Source organism: Callithrix jacchus, chromosome 1, assembly GCF_049354715.1.
Source record: "Callithrix jacchus isolate 240 chromosome 1, calJac240_pri, whole genome shotgun sequence".
Classification (NCBI taxonomy): Eukaryota; Metazoa; Chordata; class Mammalia; order Primates; family Cebidae; genus Callithrix; species Callithrix jacchus.
This window is the reverse complement of record NC_133502.1, coordinates 61,947,506-61,970,773: the sequence shown is the minus strand read 5'-3', so window position 1 is coordinate 61,970,773 and position 23,268 is coordinate 61,947,506. Positions and strand designations below refer to the sequence as shown.

The window sequence follows — 23,268 nt, the reverse complement described above, 5'->3', positions numbered from 1 at the left end:
TGTATTTCTAGGAAATTGAGAGATGGTTTGGCTTTGTCCCCACCCAAAATCTCATCTAGAATTTTAGTTCTCGAAATCCCCACATGTCATGGGAGGAACCCAGTGGGAAGTAATTGAATCATGGGGGTGCTTACCCCCATGCTATTCTCATGATAGTGAGTTCACATGCAGTCTGATGGCTTTAAAAGGGTTGTTCCCCCTTTTGCTTAGCACTTCCCCTTGCTACCCCCATGTGAAGAACGATGTGGTTGTTTCCCCTTCTGCCATGATTGTAAGTTTCCCAAGGCCACCAAAGCTATGCTGAACTGAGTCAATTAAACCTCCTTCCTTTTTAAATTACCCAGTCTTGGAGTACATCTTTATTAGCAGTGTGAAAATAGACTAATACACATGCCTTGGTTGTTCTAACATCTAAAAGTTGGTCCAGGTTCTGGAACAAACTTTCACATATCCTGTTTGGGTCATCGATTTTATTTTTGTTGATATTTTCTCTTCTCTCAGAATATCTCTCAATAATCTTAGTCTGTTTACTTTACTTTTAGCAGAATACTCAATTCAAACGCTACCTCTTTCTTGATGCCTTTTCTAATTCTTTAAAGGGCATATCTCTTTGCTGTGTTGAATATCACAATGCACTCTGCTCCATTTTCCTTTACCACACCTAAACCAGCCCATGTTATGGAACCAGTCATGTGCTGCATGATGACAATTTGGTCAATGACTTATTGCATATGCAACAGTAGTCCTATAAGATTTAATACCATATTTTCACTGTGTCTTTTCTATATTTACATACACAAATACTTACCATTGTGTTATAGTTTCCTACAGTATTTAGTACAGTAACATGCTGTAAAGGTTTGTGGCTTAAGAGCAATAGGCTATATCATACAGGCTAGTTGTGTAGTAGGCTATATAATTCAGGTGTGTATAAGTGCCTTCTATGATGTTCACACAAGGACAAAATCACCTAAAGATGCATTTTTCAGAATGTATCTCTGTCATTAAGAGACTCATGACTGTATATAGTATTACCTATTACAACACAGCTCCCCATTTCTTTTTCTAAGTTCTTCTAGTACCTGTTCCTTTGGGCAAGAACTATATTATTTACTGCTGTATCACTTGAATTATTAGCATATTGTTTTCTTCATGCTCATAACCATGCATTTTAATAGAATTTCATGCAAATTGTCACAGTTCAAATCTAACATATACGTAGGAAAATGGTTCCCCTCAAATTGATACATTCTACAAATATAAAATAGTTTCAAGTAGAATATATTGAATAGCAATGTGAATATATTTCTATTATAGTTTAGTTAGATAAAGAATAACTTTTTCTAATAGAAAAAGGATAAGACAAATAAGTGAAAGTAGTTCTATTTTCATTTCTAGAATAATCGAGGTATCTGCAGTTATTTAAAACTTGTATATCTCTCAAAGTAACATGGCTAAGACTATTTGTTTAAAGATGCCATTTGGGAAAAGGCAATTTTGGTTAAAGTTGCTTTTCCTTCCATATTCTCCTGACTTGTTCTTTTGGATTTCTCATGCAGTGCTATAAAATTTTACAAGTGGATAAATACATCTGAAAAAACTTAGTGATAAATGGAAGCATTGGTTTTTTAAAAAAATTAAAGTGTATATCTTTAACTTAGCTGTTATTTGATTTGCTACTGGCATATATTTGTTTGTCCATGACATTTTTGTATCAGCTTTTCTCAGGGCACAAATACTACTCCTTGTCATTTCTAAATACCCTGTTACCCAAGTGGTGGGATCCAATGATACCCTTTTGATTTTATGTTTTCTGGCTCTTTGCTACCTTAAACAAGAAGAAACAAGTTTTTCTTTTCCTTTACTTTACCTGTGGCTTTTGAAATTAATGTGAAAAAGATATAAGGCTTAACAGTAATTTCTCTGGCTGTTGTGCTTTTTAAATGGATAAGGTTATATTGAACCAATTGGCACTGAATTGGCTGAGAAAGAACACATTTCAAATGTAATATTTACATGAACTGACCATATCTGGTAAAAAGACAGATCAAAGGTTGTGATTAGAAAAAAACAAAATTTTCTTTATGCCTTATGGTACAGGCCAAAAATAAATTATTTTAAATGCTGGAAATAGCCATCCCACTTTAAACATTTTTAATCTTCCTCTAACTTATACTGCTGATGTGCCTTTCAGAGATGACCATGCTAAAAAGAAGTTTGAGAAATATTTGCCAACTCTCTGAGGAGGGAGAGGGCTTAATGGTATATTTTGAATTCTAGTTCAATTACTTTATGATAAGAGATTTTCTTTATTCACAAATGAATGCTGCTAGTTGAAGGTAGAGTTCAGCTGTTTATATACGAACTTGCGGCAATTATGATGAAACAAACTCATTCTAAAACTCTTTCGTAACCATGGAAACCTGAATTAAATGAATTCTATTAGAAATACAAAAAGCCACCCCAGCAGGAGAGAGTAAATATTATCTCTTATTGATTTATGAAGGTTCCAGATGATGAAAAGTGGTTAATATATTTCTGTCATGAAGCACATTTGTTAGGGCTTCTTTTTATTGATAGAGCCATTGTCTATTTAAATAATGTCAGCCAGATATCATTAATTTTTACATCTTTTTTCGATCATTTTGCCTTCATTACAAGAAGCTATCAGCTTTTCTATTCTGTATTTTATTTTGGGGTAACAAAGAGAGCTTGACTTAAGAACCATTTCTGATTATGTTTGGCTAAAATAAGGCTTGACCAAAGACTGTTAGTATAAATGGGTTGCACATTTATTCTGAGGGAGAATTAGTTGATTTTAATATTTTAATTCACTAGCATTTGGACAGAACTGTACAATTCACTTGGCTTCAGGTGGCTGGTGCTTATAGTGGGATTTGTTGAAACAGGAAAATTAAACTTTTGGTAATTTGTTCTTAAAGTGGACTAATTTAAAATTCGATTCAAGTAATAATGTGAGGCTAAAATGAAAGAGCATTATGTAGCAAGATTAGAGTTGTTAATGTCCCAGAGGGTTTGGTGTGCGGGTTTCTGTACAGCTCTCTGCATGTAAAATGCCAGCATGGACTGTACCCACTTCTACCCTTTCCCTAAAATTAACTCCACACTTTGCATCTTGATTAAAATGAAAAGGTCACTGTGACTTTTTCCTCCAAAATATTGACAGTAGTACTAAGAATTGAGTCTCTACAAACCAGGATGAAGAAGATAAGACATACAGTGGGCATTGGTCTTGGAATCTTTCGATCATTGGGTTTCATCACAGGCATTTCCTCATGATTATTTCTGATTACTTTATGTGTCAGGGGAAATGCTGTTGCAGTGAGCTAGGAAATATATTTTTCTAAGACAACCATTCTTAGTCATAGAAACAAAACAGAAAAGTATGAAAGATTAAGGGCCTCGAGATCTTTAAATAATTTCCTGTTCTCGTGTTTGCTTAAACTCAAAAATATGGAATTGTCAGGTTAAATTTTGTGTGTTATATATTGTAACAATTGAGGTTTATTTAGGTTATATACTCTCAGTTTTATTTCTGGCTAGTTTTGTTCTCTAATTCTACATATGAAAATTTCCAAAATAAACTACAATCAACCCAAGCTCTTGCCTAAGAAAGTGAGTCATAGAAGAACCATAGGCTCGCCCTACTGTGGTTCAGGTATCATTTCTTGAATGTCCCCGTGTTTTACTAGGGTTTGGGGCCGGTGTTGAAGTAGCCTCATAAATGCCATTGCAATCTTTTTCTTTTTGGCTGCAGCTCTGAGGATCATGAAGCTTCGAGGTTTTATACGCATTTTTATTACATCTCCCAGCATTCCCATGTCAGGATGACATTCTGCTTTGAATCACAACATATAAGAATTGGAGGGGATTTCAGGGATCATCTCATCTAAGCTGCTCATTTTGCATTTAGACTCAGAAGAGTGAAGTGACTTGCTCGGGGTCACACAGCTCATTAACAACACAGCTGGAGTAAGACCTTGGTTTCCCAACTTGTAATCCAGGGCTCTTTCCACTGTACTGCACAACCTCATGTTTTCTCTTATGTCCAGAGGAAGGCACTTCCAGCTCTTCCTTAACATATAAAGCCACAGACAGAAGGCAGGATTAGCCATTCCCAACCTAATGCTCTATCCATTGCTGCCCATTATACATCTTCTCCGTTCTAAAGGAAAAAAATGGCCTGAACATTTTGCTTTTATATTCATTATCTACTCTGTGCCTGTTAGTTGCTTCGTTTTTTGGTAATGCTTTTACTGATTAACTTGGTCTCTGCAATATAAAATGGTGAAATGCATTATCCTGGGTAAATGTGATGTTATTAATGTGTTTTATTCTAGTTATGGGTCATTATTTCCGATAGATGTAATCGTCCCAGCACTGAGACCTAGCAGGTGGTCTCACTAGAAGTTATAACAGTTTTCTTAATGGTCTGGTAAGAATGTCATTTGCAGGGCAGCAAGGGCAGAGAGAAATTGGTCCCAGAGCTAGCTTGCTTCTGCACTCATTCCCAAGCTTGAGCAAGCAAAAGTAAATACATATTTTGTTACCGATCAACTGGGTATTTTTTTTCTGCCTATTTATTTTCAGTAAAAGTGATGAAGACCCATGTATATTTATTTCCTATTTACAGCCTGCCCCCCAATAATACTGCTAATGACCCTGCAATGCTTTGCTTTTATAATTCTTAATGGAAACAGTCCTTATTGCCTCCTGAGAGGAACTAACATTCATTCAAGCAATGAGATATGATAAAATCCAGTTGTCCAGGCAAAACACAGAGACCACTGGGAAGGAGAAATCAACAGAAGATATTTCCATTAGAAGTAGCTCATTCGTGAGAATGTATGATATCAGTGTGATGGGAGAAATGGAAATTGTGCATTTAAATGTTCATACTTTAGTATATATAAGAAGCATGCACACCAGAAATTATTACATGGTTAAGATGATGATGTATGTTTTGATTGTGCTTTCAAATTTTTCCTTGTACAGAGCACATTGAATGATTTAATGCTTAATTAAAATCATTAATATTCTGATGAAACAAACTATCTAAATTGAGGAAGGTGTTTTCCTATTTAAGAATATTTATTGCACAGATCCTAATTCTTGGTCTATTTAAGACATGCACATCTGTGTGTGTGTGTGTGTGTGTGTGTGTGTGAGAGAGAGAGAGAGAGAAGAGGGGAGGGGAGGGGAGGGGAGGGGAGGGGAGGGGAGAGGAGGGGAGGGGAGAGGAGAGGAGAGGAGAGGAGAGGAGAGGAGAGGAGAGGAGAGGAGAGGAGAGGAGAGGAGAGGAGAGGAGAGGAGAGGAGAAAAAGGGAAACTGTCCATGGGCATATGTCCTGAGCCTTTGTTAATTTAATTAGTAGAGCTGCCATAAAGCTGTAGGTTAGTAATTTATATACTTCACTGATTTTTCATTGCTAATGTCATATTTCATCAGTTCTAAGATGAATGTGTTTTCCCCCATATTTTAATTCCTCTGAAATCAAGAACATCTTCCAGCTAATGGTGCCTGGTGATAGTTTTGCCACGGTTGTCATCGCCTATCCATATTTGAACGTATTGGCATAACTGAAAAGGTGTACCCCCTTGACATATTAATCAACACATTATTTAAGGACTGTTTGAAAAAGAAACATAAGATTGCTAGTCTGAAACCCTTCTAAGAATGCACCAATATGAAATGTTGAAGAATGGGTACAAGTAGCTTGGAGAAAAAAACCTGAAAAAATAGCAGAATGCTCTTTTAAGAAGTTCTGCATCCATGTTCTTGGCTGAGTAAAACAACGTAGTTTGGAAGAATCAGTTTTTGAATACCAAGAAGTTTTGCAAATACCTTTAATAATTTATTTAGTTTACATTTCCCTTTCAAATGTATAAACAAGAACACTACATGGAGGTGGGAAAGCCAAACCTAATATGTTTTTAAATGCTCTTTCAATACATTTAAAACAGCAATCTCAGAAGACAGCAAAATGTAGTTTACTTGGTAATTTTAAACAATTCTTTGTGGTAGGTAAATAATAATACATCATATAAATCAATGGCATTTTAGATTTAATAAAATACAGCCTTTAGTCATCCTATCATAGAACTAAATACACCTAAAGCCAGGAGAGCTTTAGAGAACTAGTCCAACTTTTCCATTTAATATTTGAGGAAGTAAGGCTCAAAGAAATTATGAGTAGCCTGTGATTACACAGTGCTCTGATGTATGATGGTGACAGCCAGGTTATTTTAGAGGTCACCACTAACAACTGTTGTGCATGAAGTTTATTCGCTTTTGATAAAATGCTGTCTTTACCCATACAGCGAACATACTTCCTTCTTAATACAACAATACTGTATGATCAAACAAAGAAAGGTGATGAAGTGTTTTTTCATATTTGGGAACCTCCGGGGGGCATAAAATTATGGTTTTTTAACCAACATTGAAAGTACTTTGGGGGATACTGGTGGTTTCCTAGTATTTCTGGAGCTGTTATTTTAGGGGAAAATGGATAACATTTGTTTAACATCTAGATAATTCTAGATAAATAACAGGGCCATAATTAGTGGATCTTGGCATAAAATAATAAAGTTTAACTTCTTTTACACATGGATATATTGTATTTTTAGTATTATTGTGGGAATCACCAAAATAATGTGGGTTTTAACTTTTACCTGGCATCAACATTTCTTGTCAGGAAATTTCAGAATTTTCAAGAAGTTTCAGAATTTACAGGAAAACCAACTTTTCTTTTTTTTTTTTTTTGTTAAATTATATCAAACCAACACTCTATATAATTTTGAAGTAAAAATATGCCCAGATATAGGTGACGTTGGGGATGGAGGCAGCAAACCGCATTGCTGTGTATGTACCTATACAACAATCCTGCATGTTTTGCACTTGTACCCCAGAACCTGAGGTGCAATTATATATACATAATTGCACTTGTAATGTATTATCTTCTTGAGTCCAGCACTGGTTACTTTCAGATATTTCCCTTGCTGTTTATCAAGGAATGGAGTAAGACATGACTTCTTTTTGCTTTTTTGAGTCTCCCTGTGTGGCCAGGCACCAGGCTGGAGTGCATTTCGGCTCACTGCAACCTCCGTCTTCTGGGTTTAAGCAATTCTCCTCCTTCAGCCTCCCAAGTAGCTGGGACTACAGGCATGCACCACCACACCTAGCTAATTTTTGTATTTTTAGTAGAGACGGGGTCTCACCATGTTGGCCAGGATGGTCTCAATCTCTTGACATCGTGATCCACCTGCCTCGGCCTCCCAAAGTGCTGGGATTACAGGTGTGAGCCACCATGCCTGGCCTATTTCTTTCTTGTACAACCATATGTTTATTAAATCTTATTTTTACCCATTTGTTATTTAGAATTACATTATTTAGTTTATAAATATTTAAGGATTGGCTGTTTTTTGTTATTAACTTCTAACTTAAAGATCGTGTGGTTTGTACACTTCAAATTATTTAGACTTCTTTTATGGTACAGAAGGTTATCTAGCTTGCTAAATATTCCAGATGTATTAAAGGAATGTAGCTTTTTTTTTTTTTTGCTGTTATTGGGTAGAATTGTTATGTCAATTGGTTAGAATAAGTTATTTGGTCAAAACAGTATTTTTTTTCCAAAGTAGTCTTTATAATTTTTAAAATTGCGTTTACATCTACCTGTTCTCCCAGTAATTGAAATAGCAGTATGGAAGTCTCTGATTCTATTTGAGAAATCTGGGCTAGTTCCATCCAGAAACCCTTTTATTTTGATATAAGATACCCCACCTTATGGCTGGGAAAGAGTGTTTGAAGAACTCAACCACTCTTAAATCTCTTGTACCAGCAATAGCATACATATGTGGTTATTAAAAATTGGATAGAAATAATTATGTGGCCCCATCCTAAATACAAGGGAAGCTGGGAAATAAAAAGGAAGGAGAAGCACATTGACTATTTCATAAGGAATAACCTTGTTTTTTAAAAGGACATTTACCCAAAATTTAGAATGAGGTTCCTTCCAGATTTATTATGATGTAGTATATAAAACTGACTCTTTAAACTTTTTCTATATAATAATTGTTTAAATCTGTTTTGTGCCACACAATTTACAGGTTGGACCTAACAAATGGGTTATCACTTTTTAAATGTAACTTAAAGCCTGTTTCTTCCATGAAATCTGTGGGCCAGAACAAAGTCATTCCATCTTAAGAAATGATACAATACAGCAATTAAATGTTTTTCATTATGTGTCAGTTGATTATAATAGGTGAATAATATCATTTAATCTTACAGAAACTCTATTTTGTATCCCAATTATGAAATAATTATGAAATTATGCTTAAGGTTATAAGCATATTCATATAACTGTCTTCAATTATTTGGTGGACTGTCATGGATAAAAAGGTATTATGTGACAGTATATGGCCTGTTGTGAGGCCATATATAATGGCATCATAATTGAAGCTTATTTTCATATATATGCGTCGCATATATATTTGTATTATATAAATAATAGATTATATATGCTTATGTGTTAACCGTGTGTATATATACACATTTGTTTGTGTATATGTGTTTACATTTTCTATGCTCAGATAATCTTGGGTTTCTCAATCTCAAAACTGTTATCTGAGGAAAAGCACACCTCCCTGAGGAATCAGCACATTGAATGATTCAGCTGATCCTTCCAACTTCCATGGAGGATATTTTGCCAAGAGAAACTGGAACTCTTATCTTTCCATTCACAATCGCAGAATGCCTCACCTGTGAAGTATGGTTATTATGTTTCTGTCATGAAGGTGAAAGACCTATAACTCAAAAAGCCTCAAGCAGGTGAAAGTTACTAAGATCTTTCATATAAGCGACAGAAACATAATTATCACTCTTCAAAGGTGAGATTGCATTTATTTTTATTTCTTTGCAAAAATAGTGAATAAAGAGTGTAATAATATGAGACACAAATTAACCTTGCCAACATGAATGAAAAATCAGCAGGGATGAATTAGGTACTATTTTAAATTGAAGTGAAATCTCTTTTCAGTATTTGATCAAGTTTTGCTTAACTTTTGTTTTCATTATTAAACAATGAACTCTCAAGCTTCTGTGTACTTGAAAAGTTTAAATACAGTAATATAGTTTTTATAATGTTAGAGACCATGGCAGAACAAGGAAATGTTAAAAATTGCAGGAAAAATGATCTGCCTTCTTGTACATTTTAGTTTTATTTCTAAACTTTCTATCACATCAATTCAACTTACTACAATCCTGTTTTCCTTCTGACTTGATATTTTGCTGTCTTCTTTTCTTCAAAGCTTATTCACATGTCCCCCAACCCTGACCTGCTGTTTTCATTCTGTGCAATTGACACTTGAGCAAAGCTGTATATGGTATTCTGTAGTTTTTATGTCCATTAATAGAATGAAAATCCGCTTCTGCTCTTTCAAGCTCTAAGAGTTTACACTTGATTTTAAGGCTTGACAATCACCTTTTGGCAATTCTGTTTTCTAAAGGTAACTCCAATCAAATACCAAGTCTAGAGTAGAATCTACAATACATGCTGTAGAGATTATAAGGTAATTAAAAGTGGTTTTAGGAACATTTTCTTTAAGAAAGTATCAAAAATGTTTCCTTAATGAGATATTCACAATCTCTTTAAAAAGTCCTTTGCTGTGCAGATGTGAAAAATAAAAGATTTATATTTCATTTATCTGTAATAACATCCATTTCCAATTTCTATCTCCAGCTCCATCTCATCTCTGTCTTTTGAAAATGTGCTAGTACATAATGCCCTTGGATGTTAATTCAAAGCAATTCATGACTGGATTCATATGAATAAATATAAGACATTTGACTATCTCTACAACCTATGTAGGACTGACATTTTCAAAGGGCCAAAGTTCAGGTCAAAATTAATGGAGCTGTAAAGAAAGATGAACACATTTGTAGCCACAGGGTATGTTTTGTATTATTGAATAATGCTGGTTTAATTCAGTTATAGAGTCATAGTCACATTTTCTGTAATATCTGGATGCTTTTTCATCATTAATAAATAGGATGGCAGACAATTGCTAAAGTGAATATACTTTTGTGATGCCATTAAATTTTTAAAAAATTCAGATTCCAAGAATTGAAAACTCTTAAAGACTCCAAAACTTTAGGTGGAAAACAAAGGTAAGAAGTAAAGTTGCAGCTTGCAAGACTGAATTGGTGATTACTAGGAGTCATGCATGTAGGTATTTTGGATTTTGAAGATTGTCCAGCCATCAGCGACATCTTTAAAGAGGTATGTCTAACTAGTAGCTTGCTTCTTATAAGTATCATAATACCTTTCCTTTGTGCACTTACCTGCATGAATTAATTGACCAATGCAATGCATTATGTGTTCTTTGGTTTACTTTACTTTCTCCTTTTATTACCCCTCACCAGGCCCTGCAATTGCTGTAATACTCCCTGCCTCTTGCACATTCAATAAACACATCTCAAGTAGTCCAATTATTTCTTCACCTCTCCTGTCCATGCTTGAAGTTTGAACCATGTTTTCTCCTCTCCCAGCCAAGGCCTTGACTAGTCCCCTGTTCACAGGATTCACTGTCCATTTTTGGCAATGGCTCCACATACAGTTCAGACTCTGGGAGGAAGTGGGAGTAGCTGACTCTGTTTATTCAAGACCATTATCATGCAGAGTATGCAGTGTGTCCCTGACTGAGCAGATGAACATATAATACTGACATTCTGAGGAAAGTAAAAATTCTCTCCCTCTCTCTTTCCCCGTGTGTGTGTGTGTGTGTATGTGTGTGTGCATGTGTGTTTTAATTTGGAAAAACAGAAAGTAATCTGACATAACTCAGAACTCCTCTAAAGGGAATATAGGCAATAAGAACTGAAGCTCTGATTGATCCCTGAGAATTGAAGAAAATAATGAGAGCTAACTCACAAAAGGATCTCACCTAGAAGCCAGGATAAACTGGGAAATACCCCAGGAGTACTCACAAATTTATGGTGCCTATCTTATCAGCTCAGATTGGACTCAGAAGTAAGGAGCTTCTGATAAATCACTTTGAAATATTCATTTATAAATGGGAATAAAACTTGGACAGATAAATACAAGATGTTGGCAGCAAGCCTTCTGAGTAAGATTAGACATGGAATTTTCTAGGGCAGAAGTTCTTCTTTTAGCTCTTGAGGGAATACCATGCATCAATCTAGTTTTACAAATTATGCACCCAGATTTTTGAAAAATGTTACTGCAAACAGTGTTTTAGTTATTCTGTTAGCCTGACAACTTTGAACATTAGTAGAGACCCATGGTGCTATCAGAGCTCATTTTAACACAATGTAGGTAGAGAGTACAGTGAGTCAAGCTTCCATGTGGCTATATTTTGTTTTGACCTACAAATGTGTGCAGTATGTAGACTATCTCAACTCTAACTTTGTAATTACAGCCTTACAAGTTTTAGGACTAAAAATTAAATCTTTTTCTAAGTGAAAAACTTTTAGAATATCTTTACTTTTGAATTCGAAGAATGTAAAATAACATCCTAATTTGTTAGAGATCAAAGCAAGGTAATAAGATCATCAGTCTTTAATATCATGGGTCCAGTGTGATTTTTACTTATTATAAACACTTTATTTCTTCTTTTTAAATTTCTTCTCACTGAAATGAAGGTACTCAAGGTGCAAATCCTGGGCTCTGAAAACTGGAGACTGGCAGGCCAGTCTGCTCTGTGATTTCTCTACCTCTGTGAGCACATGGGCCTAGTTCCCAGCCTGGAGCTGCTCTGCATCAGTTCAGTGAGGTTTTTCCTCCTGACTTCATATAAAACACCAGATGTGAGCTGCTTGAATTAAAGTGAGTTGGAAGTGTAGAAAGGCAGGAATAATAATTTAGCCAAATCACATCCTTTTCTTAAGTGTCTGAATTTATTCTGTCTGTTTTATGTTTCTGGCATTGGTATCCCTCTTTTCATTCAAGTAATTAGAGTGTGCCTAACTGCTGAGGAGCTGAATCTCTGGCTTTGCTTTCCTTCTGCCAGTCTTGGAGAAAGGAAAAATTGCCCCTTTTGGCCCCTTCAGTATTCTTTCTCTGAATTTTTTGGCTAGTTCAAGAATAGAATAACTAAGCAAAACAAGCCTCTCATCTTGCTTCCGCCTGCGCAGACATTTTGCTACACACATCTCTGAGATGTATGCAAATGATAGAGGTGATTCCTTTCACCATGAGACTCCCCTGGTACAGCAATCTTGGGTTTTCAAGATCTGCTTATTTTGGAACAGAATAATGGTGCACAGGAGTGCACTAGACCCTATGCTTTTGGAAGGGATGGGAGTCTGAGAAGGGGAGGGACAGATGCTTTCCTTCCCCTTTTTGCAAACGCATGGAGCTTCTGTGAAGTTTTTGTCTGATAGGAGGCTTAGGTGAGGTGGAGCATGTGGGAATAGATAATTTGGCTGTGCTTTCTCAGGAAACTTGCATTTCATCCCCTTTATGACCTGATTGGAAGGCATTTCCATCAGCTCCTTTCAACCCTGAATGGATGGATGCTATCCATTTGATACTTCCATTTCCTTACCATTTTCTTACTCTGGAACTGAGGAGCAAGAGAAGAATGGGATGAAGGAAATAAAGTAGCAATTTCAATGATTCTATTTTATGAGGAACTTTTCCCAATAACTGTGAGAGAACTGTGAGAGAAGAAAAGCTGTGGTCTTTAGTAAGTCTTTCCTATTTGGAGAACCCCAAGATTTGCTATAGATGTAACTATTTCAGGCCACTAAGAAATCATAGTCTAACTTACTTTCAGGTTGATGCCCAAAGATTTATGTTATTTACCATTATAGATATAAAATTATTTCAAATTTAGAAAGAAGTTTGCAAGTTACAAAAAATTATTATTTTCTCATTTTATATATGCACATACATACAATTTATAGGTATGAACATACATGCATGACAATGGCTCCTAGGAGTCTGTACTATATGAAGTTGAATCTGTCAGGATTCTTAGAAATTATGGTGATTTTTCAAAGAAGTTGTCTAGGCTGACTGGTGGAATTTGAGATGCCAAATGGTTCCCTAGATAATTTACATATAACTCCCATTACTTGATATTTTAATGTAATTAGCAGTAAGAATTTGGAAAAATAATTTTACTTAGAGGGAGTTGAGGGTGATGACCAAGAAACAACCCAGCCCATGTAGAGTTGGGAGTGGGTTGTTGAGGGAAACTTCATTCTTATACTACGGATAAGAGGACTGTAATGCTATTTGGGCTTATTTTCTCCTTGGTAAGACAAATAAGACAGAAAGAAAATAACTTTTGTACTAAAGCAGAATCTTAATAAAAGCCACAATAACAATAAATTGGAAGCAGAGTTTAATTATTGTTTTTCTCTGCATGATTCGCTCCTTGCCTTCTTTGTAAACTTCCTACCACTTAGTTTTGATTCTTCTTTTATCCTTCATCTGCTGATGTTATTTACATACAGAATTGTGATGTGTTTACCATATTATTAAAATAGAACTGGATTTTAATTAAATATCAATTCAGGATCACAGCTTCAAGCTAGTTGCCAACACTGATGGTGATCAATAGGAGATGTTGAACAAAGAAGATAAATACGTTTTCAGAGAACTCAAATATTTTTTCATTTCCCTCTCCTCTTCCTTCTCCGGTTTACCAGCTTTTCTGGTCCCCCTAGACTTGTTCGCTCATTCCTCTTCCCTGTTCCTCCACCTGCTTAATTTTTTATACGGTGCATATATTTAATTTCCTGTGTGCTTTTTCTATAGTGTGATTCAAACACTGAAAACCAGGATGTTGACTGCCAGATCATCATGTTTGCTAATTCGCAAATCTACTTCCAGTTGCCAGTTCCTTTGAATTAGGCATCTTTGAAATGGTTTCCATTATATGCTTGATTCAGAATTATAAAATGTTATTTGCTTGATTGTGTATTTATTTTACAACAATTAATTCACCCTGAGCTTTTATTTGGAAAAATCATTGCCTGCAAGAAGTAAACAGTTCTAAGTATTCTAGAGTATTATACTTAATTATCCTTTTATTTTTGAACTGTACACCATTTTCTCCCAAGTTTAGCAAATTTTGATTGATTTAACTCTTGCAAAAATTAAAACTCTTTGTGAAAAATGTTGTTTAGAAAAATTCAGTATTGTGAATTTGAAAGAGCTAGGTTGAATTACACATATGCATCATGGAATGAGAGTTTTACCTATACACTATAATAATGAAGTTATAATAAATTTGTTCATTATGCATTAATTGACTTACTTTACCTACAAATTTATGTGTTTTTGCAAGATTACCTGAAATCAAAAGGAATTGAAAAGCAGTTCAAAATTACATACTGGTAGGCGTAGTCTATTATTCAAGCTATGAATCTGACTTCATTAATAGTCTGAATATATACATTTCAAAAAATTTATTCAAATACTAACCCAATTTATATATATAAGAGTTAAGACCTCTCTATATTCTTATTCTCCTCTCCACATATACACATTATATTCAATTAAATTAGATGCAATATTTGCAAATCTGTAAGTAGTACAAGCCAGACAGAGGAGGGGTTGAATAGCAGAAGAAACAATGGTGGGAAAATTGAATAGAACTTTAAAACAATGTTAAGGAAACAGGTGATCAAACAAAATAAATGATCTAATTGCTACCTAGAAGAGTGTTAAGCTAAAAGTTACTTTAACAAAACTTGCACTCTTCTGTACTGGTATTTGCTGGCCTGTCTGGTCTTCTGAATTGCTTAACTTTCTCTGTCCAGCCATCTTAGCTAGTTATTGAATAGTCTCCCAGTCATCTCTCTCCTCTGTACAGTTCTGAGGATACCAAAGAGGAGGTATGACTCACATTTTCCTAGAGGAAACTTTTATAATCTCCGAAAAGTTATTAAAATTGATTGAACTTTATTCAAACAACAAATTATATCATTTTTGAGGCAGAGAATGGAGTAATCATTGCCAATCAGAGTGGTGAAATGCTGCTTAAATACTTAGAATGCTCATAGTTTCTTCAATCACAGCAAATCGTTGTACCCTTCAGTGTTTATTTTGTGGGTCTATTAGGTTGATAGTCCTAATTTTAAGGTAGGACATTTATAAACCAAACATACCTTGTCCAAATGCTACTGGCATTTTTTTCCAAAAAGAAAAATATTAAATAAATCATTAAGTAGTAGGTTAACATTGCCACTTAGGGAAGAGCAGAAATAGCTTTATATATAATTCTCCACTCACCCTACACTTCACAAACATCATTCACAAGCACACATACACATTTTGGGGTATACAAATAGTTTTCTTGTAAACACAAAAGGATAAGCTCATAGGAAATGCTTGTACTGGTTCACATTTAAAATGCTTACATTAGATAAAGAAGTGTTTCATCTGATAGCTGATTGAGCCTTTTAGCTTGTCTCCTTAGGAAATTAATATTACCCTCTTTTTCCAGCAAAAATGATGATGTACACGAGGCACATTTCCTCCACCTCTTTTCTGCAGTCCCTAAATTTAAGTGATGCTAATTACTAAACAGATTATCAATCATTATCTATGGATACTAGAAAACAGGTAAATTACGGAATCCTGAAACTTTAAAAATCATTTATTAACTCCATGTAAGTTGATGGCCAAACTCAAACAATATATTCTCAAATAATATTTATTAAAATCTGCATATGGGGTGGCTTGCTTTCTACCTGCTCATTTTCAGGGGACACACACACACACACACACACACACACACAGAGAGAGAGAGAGAGAGAGAGGGAGGGAGAGAGAGAACAAGAGAGAATATAAATAATTAAATTGTAGTTAACCTAAAAAAGTTTAGACTTCTTCACAGTTGAAATATTCTGTCTCAAGCAGAGTAATCATCTTACTTTATTCAAAGCAAAATGAAGTAAAAGCATGACGCATTAATATTCTAGATCTATGTTGCAGATAAATTGGCATGTCACATCTTTCCAAGATTAGGGTTATCCTTCTTACCAGTGTAAGATAATACAATGCATACATGATATTGTATTTCAGAGAAAATCTTGCTATAAACTACTCAGGATTACTAAGTGTGAGATATTTTCTCCAAATAAACATGTTTATGCCTTCCATATGAGATAAAAATCACACATCTGTGAGTTAGCTTGCTCTATTCATGGAGTAATCCTGCCTCAAAACATCGTCCTTACAAGTTTGACTTCCTACTTGAAATGCTTATTAGAGTCACTTTTTTGTGTGTGTTAAAATTCTAGAAAGCTCCTCTTTAAATGCAAATATGTGACCCAGGGGAATACATTCATAAATTCATTGTACTTTCATGAGGAACACTACACCAAAGGATGAAAATGCCATCTGGGGGCCAGAGAAATAAATTTTGTCAGCAGTGTGGCAAGTAGCATAGTATTTAATTCATTTCTTAACACAACTCTATGGGTTAATATTCCCATTATACAGATGAAGAAAATGTAATAAATAATTTTCCTAAGATCATACAGCTAGTACACCCAATTTTTCTTTTATATCTCTGTGCAGTGAGTGCTATTCTATAAGACTATTGACATGGCTTAAAAAAGCATTTGTTGTCTTAAAATCAATTTGCCATACTAATATACTCTGATGAAAGTTCACCCGTCGGAGAGTGGTACACTTGGCTCAAGAAGCCTAAGATTTGGTACTGTGCTCCTGTCATGGTTGCCAAACAACCTGCTCCTCATGATGTTTTCTCATTTTAGAATGTGAGGAGGTGGAAGTGCAGAGTGAAAGGTGACTGGGAGGTAAGAGTCACCTAAGTTTATCTGAGAACTGCAAAGTGCGTGTGGGAGGCTGATGGGTGATGGAGAACCCAAGTTCACTGGGGATGTTATGTTGTAAGAAGTAGAAAGCCAGGCAGTGGGAGCTCGAAATCATCAAGGCAAAATGCTGCCGCTTTTGCTTCAAAAGAAAAAGTATTTACAGAAACAAGAGGGGTTTACAGAGAAAGTCTATGTAATAACAATTTTCACGTCCATGGCTGTGGCAATTTTTTGATAATTTGTGTTAAAAAGAAATTCGAGTTTCTTGAAAAGAGAAGGCTGAGAGGATGACTTAATTACTATCTTCAAGTATATGAGGGATTGTTACAGCATTTGGAAGATGACAGCCAGCTGTTCTCTGTCTCCAAAGAGGAAAACAAGAGAGAATGAGTTTTCAAAGTGGCAAGAACTTAGACTGAAGACAAAAACATGGTTATTATAGAATTTTTCTTAACCATGAGGACTATTAATGGTGAATGTGGCAACTTCTAGAGGAGAGGGGCTGTGGACTTTATTAAACTGATGTTTGGGGTGAACATCACTTGGTACCCTTTCTCTTTCTGAGCCAGGGATATACAATATTGAGAACAAAATTACTGGGCGCACATCTGAGACGGCTTTGACACTGCCTGACCTTTATGATTTCTTTCAGAGCCTCTTTAACACTAAGACACCTATTTAAAAAAAATTGCAGGTAAAATTCGTTTTCCAAACCCAGTGATGACGTATCTACCTTCTTCTCCACTGTGACTCAATTTTGAACATTCACAACCACAAAAGAATGCTGTAGGAGTCTTTGAAGTATTGGTGAAACTCCAGGCATGTTTATCTTGCTACCTGGTCGTTACTGTACATATTTCATCAGTGAGATGGAATTTATAGGTGGATAAATACATTTCTCATCATAATAGGTCTCTTTTTGCTTTACTAGGATTCTCTATGATTGTAGCATAAGATTTTCTTTGCAAGTTGAAACTCACAGAAAGAGATTCTACCTAAAGAGGCAAAGATTCTGGAAGATGTTTGATCACTTTGAAGGATATGTCTCTGTATGCGTGTGTTCTTAAGTTCTAACTGATAAACTGATGAAGATGATGCAAAATCACCTAGGAGACTCCACAAAGGTGGGAAATAACTTTGGCACTCCAGTCAAGGAGACAACATCAATCTTTTAAAAAGGCAAGAGTTAGAAACAGTGTTGGAATAAAACACATAATTTTCATTATCTTAAATTCACATTTTCTTAATACATAAATACATATTTTTACATTTTTTTTCTGTTTTAATAAAAATATAACTACAATATACATATTTAATAAATATAACCAAATAAATAAACAAGTATATATTTTAAATAACAGAATCATAGGTAAACTTTTCTGATCACCTTTGGAAAAAAATTAATTTCCAGTAATGGATTAAGTTTTTGAAACTCTAAACAATGGTAGGGATGTAATTCCTACAGAATGGTATTTGTGAGTTATCAGCTTTGTTTGTGTTGTGCTTTTAAAAATGAAGTATCATTGTTCTTGTTGTCTATTCTGGTATTTCAATGCATACGAAGTAGAGTAGCGTAGTTTAATACAATGTACATTTTTGGTGAGAAAACCCATTTGTCACTTGATACCATAACATAGCCCTCCATATACTTTTTTAAGCCAGTATGTGTTGTTTACCTGTCTGCTGACAGCAAGTAGATTTCTTGTTAATGACTAGTTTGTAACTGAATGCTGCTAGCTAGTCATTAAAATCCAAGAGATCAGAAAGAACAATTTCTCAGGCACGTGGCATGATGGTCTGGAGGTTTTAAAAAAGTTCCAATTTAATATATATATATTTATTTTTTTCATGTTCATTTGCTCCTGGAGTAGAAGGATAGTCACTGATGCATTGTTCATTATACATATTTCATTAGAAGAAGTCCCTTCTTTGTAGAATTTCCATTTTAAGATAGCTAATAGAGACATCAGTTCTATGGAATGTACTGAAAACAAGGAGAATCCTTAAATGTTTTAAATTTTAACTAGAAATACTTACGCTAGAGTGTTCTATCTATCTTAGTAAAGAAACTCAATAAACAGAGTACTTGACATTGCCAACACTTCCTAACACCCTTCCCTAGCAAATTTGATTTTTTATTCTAAGACAGCATCTTAAATTATTACTCCCCAATTTCTAAGAAGCGATTTCCTTTCTCCCTTTATGACATATTAGGACAAAATCAAGGCAATAGAAAAGAAACCTTATCTTTCCGTTCGAGTCCAATGGGAGAATAGAGGAGGTAGGTTGAGGGATACCCTCTCTGAAGGACACTGGGAAGATGACCAGTGACAGGGCCTTTATTTCAGTTTGCAGAGTTGGCAGGCTTCTGTTGTCCCCCATTGTCTTGGCTCATACAGAATACTCTTATTTGGGAAACTGAAAAGCATCAATAGATCTTTTTAGGAACTGTATCCTGGCTTGCAAACACCTGAACTGACCCACTTTCCTAGTATATGCAATTTCCACGTTTGGTGTGTACAGAGTATAGTTAATATCATATATTTAATAAGTATTCTTAAATACCTAAGTATGTACAAACACAAATATCCATATATAGACATATACAAATATACTTCATAGAGATTTAGAATTTCCAAGGGCATCAAATTATGTTTTGAGGACCTGATAAGAAAATTTCTCCTGATCCAACCAATAAAGCAATGAGTTGTCCTGAACCTTTCCTGATTGTTAGGCAGAATAATTCTTTAAAACTTTTTGCCCTTTAACTTTATAAAATGCCTGACATTTAACAACATTAGCTGATGGCAGAAAATGAGTGCTGCTCCGTGTGCTATATCCTGGAACATGATGCAAGACATAAAAAGAAATCTGGACAGAAATGTTGCCATTAGTTTGGAAGTCACTGTTTAATCTGAGTTATTTTGGGGAAGAAAATGACTCATAGAAGCTAAGTGTTTGTACAGATTGTGATTTTGTAGGAGGTTGGCATGGCTCTTCATTAATCTTATTTCAATTAGAACTCTTCACAGCCTGCAATTAGAATGTGGCTGCTGTGATGAATCCATACTGTACATGTATCAGCAACTGTTTTCTAATGAAGAAAAACAGGCCACTTGGTATTTTAAAGACAAATTTTCATTTTGGGTAATTCTATAAATGCTTGTGCTTTGCCTACTCTCTCTACACCCCTTGAATTGTCCCTCAAAGCTAGAGAAGAGTTTTCAATTAATCCTAATCATGTCAAACATACCTCTTTCGCATCTTTTAAAATGTGTCTTAACTGTGATGGAACACCTCCATAATAACTTGGTCTTTGCACATAATTTAGGGATCTGCAAACTTTTTCTTAAAGAGCTGGACGTTAAATATTTAGGTTTGCAGGAAATCTGGTCTCTGTTACAATTACTCAATTATGCCATCATAGCTCAAAAGCAGCCATACACAACTTATAGACAACTGGGTATATCTATTTTTCAATAACTTTTCATTAAAAAAATAAACAGTAGCTGGCTTGTGAGACATAGTTTTCTGACCCCTCATTTACCTATTCACTGGAGCATGGGGATATGGAAAACATGTTATCACTTTCAAATATTCTACCTAAATTATTTATGTTCTTTAGTCACATTTATCTTATAGGTCACTTTTAATACTGCTATTTTCTGGTGTGTCTGGAGATTTATGCATGGATTTGTATCTTAATACATATATTCTTTTATCCCTGCTTCACACTGGCACAATGAGCCCAACTGGGCATATTGTTATCCTCCTTCCTCTCCCATAATTTTAATCATTAGAGAATGACTTTACTGAGGTATTAAAAATGTCAGGATATAACAACATGAGCATTGCTCCATCTTCTCATAATGCACCACTATCTGAGAGCCAGTCTCCCACGTTTGATGGCAGACTCATCTAAATATTCAAGTGAACAGCAAATACTTACTGTTCCAAGCACCTTGACAGATACTGTATAAGATAATTCATGCCTTAGTCCTAGAACAGAAACATAGAAATAGACACTCAAGGAAATCAAGGGCCTGAGACTATGCCCTCCATTTTCTTATTTCAGAATTGTAATCTTCTTGAGAAAAGTAGATTTGTATTTGTTAAATGGTTAGTAAATAATATAAAGCTTTGTAAACAAGTATTACATGTTGAAGTGTAGCTGCTAAGTGCTATAACAATGCAAAAAAACATTAGTGGGATGCCATGTCAACAAGTGCAGGAGACCTGCTTTATCATGAATAGAGCTGAGAAAATCTTACCAGATTTTAAAGATGCCATTCTCAAAATGCTGACTATTCCAAAATCTCTCATATTACTGACAAGATCCTTCTAAATTAATGTATATATTTCATATGCTTTTATTAAGTGGAAGGAACTCTGCTGTCTATTGTGAGTGAATCACTAGAGATGACAGATCTGAAACTCTGGAAGCTTATGGATAAGAAGGAAGGCAAATGTACACATTAATATAAGGCAGGATGTACATGGAGTAAAAGAGGAATACAATTTCTTTGAGACTCAGAATGTGGGCATAACAATGGCAATTTATCCTTTTAGAGTTTCAATAGAGCTTGACTATAGGATGATGCATCCACCACCATTCATTCATTCATTCACTGGGTTATTCAACAGTTCATACAAGGACTTCTTCCTTATCATTAATCATTTATGATGTGCCAGGCATGGCACTATGTTGAAACAAGATAGGACTAGAACAGAAGCTCCCAATGGAAGATATATGTTTGGTGCAAGGAAAATAAAAGAGGGGAAGCTGAATAGAGTGTGCAGAAGTCAAGGAAGATTTACCATAGGTAGCTTTTAACTTAGGTCTTGCCAATAATGCAAAGACAGATGATAAGAGATAGTCCAGAGAAGACAAGAAAAGCAGTGGCAAAATGTACTAATCTGTCCTCGTGCTGCTGAAAGAGACATACTTGAGACTGGATAATTTATAAGGGAAAAGAGGTTTAATGGGCTCACATGGCTGGGGAGGTCTCACAATCATGGTGGAAGGCGAAGGAGGAGCAAAGGCATGTCTTACATGGTGGCAGGCAAGAGAGTGTGTGGCAGGGGAACTGCCTTTTATAAAACTATGAGATCTCATGAGACTTATTCACTATCACAAGAACATCACAGGAAAAGATCCACCCCCATGATTCAATTACTTCCAACTGAGTCCCTCCCATGACACCTGGGTATTATGGGAGCTACAATTCAAGATGGGATTTGGATAGGGACACAGCCAAACCATATCATGAGGTAAGCCTGTTCTTAACCAAATTGCATTTGGGCTTACCTCGTGATATGGTTTGGCTGTGTCCCTGGGTATTTTACATGATGATGTAATATAATAAAAAGTGGACTAGAATTTATAAAGCTTTATAAACATATAAAGTTAATATTAGCTCTAACCATAAACTTGGCTAGAGACAATAAGGGATGTTAGAGAGAACATTAATTTCAGAATGAGATAGATCCAGAGATATATTTTGATTTTATCACTCACTTAAAATGTCACCTAAGGCAAGTTGTCAAACCTCTGAGAGTCGATTTGTTCACTTTGTAAAAGGAGATTACTAACTTTGTCACCTAGGCTGTTTTTCAGTATAAATAACCACAATATAACTTCAAGATGGCACTAAGATGACTTCAAGATGGCCTGCATCCAGACACAACAATGTCAAGAGGAAGAAGAGAAATGATAATTTCATGTGGGTTGCTTTACAGTGAAGACAGTTTCCCAAGAGCATCTCATTAGATTTTCCTTTACATCTCATTGGTCAGATTTGATAACTTGACCATTCCTGAATTGATCATTTTCAAGGAGAATAAAATAGAACTTTGGCCACCCAATGGAGCTGAAGATGAGGTCAGGATTTCCTGAGGCACCTGGCTCAGTGGGAAAGGGCTGGGAACTTACATAAAAACAAAATTCTGGTAGAGAAGAATAAGAAACAGAATCAATTGTGTTATTCTCATTATTAGGATTAAAAGGGATCTTGTTGAAAGAGCATTAAACAGCACTTGACACAGATAAGGTACTTAATAAATGATAGCTAAAACTATTATTAATCTTACTTCAATTCTTGTAGATTCAATTTTCTTAACTGCAAAATGTTCTCTAAATTTTCTTCCAGCATTAATATTCTTTGCTGATTTTACTCATTTATATTCTTATACGTGCTGGTTTTATTCATATTTTTATATGTGATCTTCTTCTTAAACTCAGTTTGAAGTACAACTTATATACAGCAACATGTCTAGACCTTAAGTATGTCTGTTGACTTTAGTCAAAAAAATGCATTTTCGAACCTATCATCTAGTAGAACATGTCTGTCATCCCAAAAGATTTATTCATTCTACTTTCAAGTAACCACTCCAAAAGAAATCATTATTTGAATTTCTATAAAAAATTTTGT

General features: G+C 35.1%; 1 long non-coding RNA gene across 7 annotated transcripts in view; it reads left to right on the top strand.

The window, feature by feature from the left end:
* LOC103790014 (uncharacterized) overlaps positions 1-23,268 on the top strand; it is a 350,259-nt gene that overhangs the window by 110,728 nt on the left and 216,263 nt on the right. The gene's annotated exons all lie outside the window — the stretch shown is intronic.